General features: G+C 42.6%; 1 pseudogene; it reads left to right on the top strand.

The window, feature by feature from the left end:
- Positions 1-436: 436 nt before the first annotated feature.
- Positions 437-611, top strand: LOC138223531 (U2 spliceosomal RNA; annotated as a pseudogene).
- The last annotated feature ends 1405 nt before the right edge of the window (positions 612-2016 follow it).

Here is a 2016-nt window from a genome sequence, read left to right as displayed (position 1 = left end):
AAGGGATTGCTGAATGAGGGGTGAAAATAACTCAAATCCCAGCCCCTCCAATTTGAGGTTTTGTTTTTCGTGTTGTAAGGGAACAGGAGTTAATAAATTATGTTGATTTTGATAGTGTGGCTGAGGTTGAGTTCAAGAACTTTAAAGAAGGACGGAAGTGACAGAAGATTAAGGAATAGTCTCTGAATTGTCTAAAGTAATGTTGGAGGGTTTCTGTTTGCAATGTGTAACTCGATGTTTTATTTGGGTTGGGAATGGAAATGTTTGTGTGGTATTTTGCATCCAATTGGAATGTATGCAAATTATATGTTAATAGGGATGGGGAATTTGACTTGGGTTAATAAGGAATGGATTGTGATTTGTTTATTGAAGGTTTGTGACGGTGTCTGATATGGTTTGGTTTGGATTTCGTTAATGGTGCAGTGATATGTACTTCATGTTTTTTGTTTGTTTAATAAAAAAAAATCTATTCTTATCAGTTTATTATCTGATATGTACCCTGTCACAGGACCACATATTAAATGAATTTTTGGAACAGGGTGCTGGATCAGGAGCTTGCTCCATCCTCTCCACGCATCAGGCTGGTATTGCAGCGTCTCTGGGAACCTTCTCTCAGCGGTGAAAAGACAGTCAGCAAGCAAGTGAAGTGGACTGGAGGTCCTTCTACTCGAGTCTCATCTGTCTATGTTTCTCTGTCTCCATTCCTGTCCTCCCTCTGTGCACTTTTTCGCGTCTCGACTTCCTTGGCAAGCAGGCAGGCCCCCCACACCCCTTTGAGCTCCTGTGCGTTTTCCCTCCATAAAACTTAGATGTCTAATAATTTGTTTAGAGAGGCAGGTGTGGTGTTTGTGTCCCTCCCAAGATAGAGCTGCCTCTTCCCTTTGCCCACAGGTGCCGACGGTCTGCTTTCGCTTGCAGCTTGGTCGGCACCCCTGCTGCTGGTGGGAGGGGCCTAAGCTAAGGAGGCCGGCGCCCCCTGCGGCTATGGTCGTGTCGGCCCGATGACAGAAGATCAAAGAGAAGAAGGGTCTGGCAGGCAGGAGAAAGGGGGAGCAGAGTCCGGCCAGGCACTTGCAGGCCAGACTCAAAGAAGTATTACAAAGAGTGGTCTTTTTATGCAGTCAGATCTGTAAAACCTGTCCATAAAAGGGATTAAACATTGGCTGTGAACGTGAAGAGCAGTCAAGCAAGTTCCTGTGATCTGCTCAAAATTGTCGGGGATATAAGTACATCACTCAGCTCCAATCACTGCACATTTCCCCCCTTGAGCAGTCACTACATAGTCCAAGGCTAGTCTATTCCGTATAGCCACTGCCTGTGGGGCTACCTTTTAATCATTTATAGCTTCCAATCCCTTGGAAGTGTCATTTGTTATTTTTTCTAAAGAAGCAGCCATATTAATACATTGTCAAGAAAGCTTTAGCTGTACATACATGGAGAAAGTGATTGCAAAGAAATGTTCTCTTCAGTTATTGTAGTTTTACTTCTCTTTTCAAAAATAAAGGAATTATGTGATTGTATTTGTACATGAGGCATTATGTATCCTCAATAGCTTCCTGAGCAGACAAGCGTAAGTGTTCTTTTCACACATGAAGTATGTCAGCATTAGGTGTGACATCTAAGGCTAAAAGAAGGCTCATGTTAATACTGCCTATATCCGTAGAATAGAACAGCACAGTTTCGCTTGCTGAACAGCTGCTTATCAGCTAATAGAGGGTGGCCTAGAAGTGTGATTAAAGCGGGGAATATAACTAACACTAAAGTGAGTGATATAGAAACCTTCAGCTGTCAAAATCTCCCAAGAGTGGCTGTACGGTTAGATCCATTGTGATACATTTGAGTTACACTCAGACAGAAAGCAGAACTATTTACCCATGCCAATAAACCTAAATAATCGCTTCTCTTAAAGGGGATCCCTCCCGTGAGCATATCTTGGTATAGCAATACAAACCCAACTTGAGCTCTAATTATTATCAGTGGCTGATAGATATGACAACACCAAGAATGTATTGATTC

Source organism: Lepisosteus oculatus, chromosome 16 (assembly GCF_040954835.1).
Source record: "Lepisosteus oculatus isolate fLepOcu1 chromosome 16, fLepOcu1.hap2, whole genome shotgun sequence".
Taxonomy (NCBI): domain Eukaryota; kingdom Metazoa; phylum Chordata; class Actinopteri; order Semionotiformes; family Lepisosteidae; genus Lepisosteus; species Lepisosteus oculatus.
This window is presented reverse-complemented; position numbering and strand designations above follow the sequence as displayed.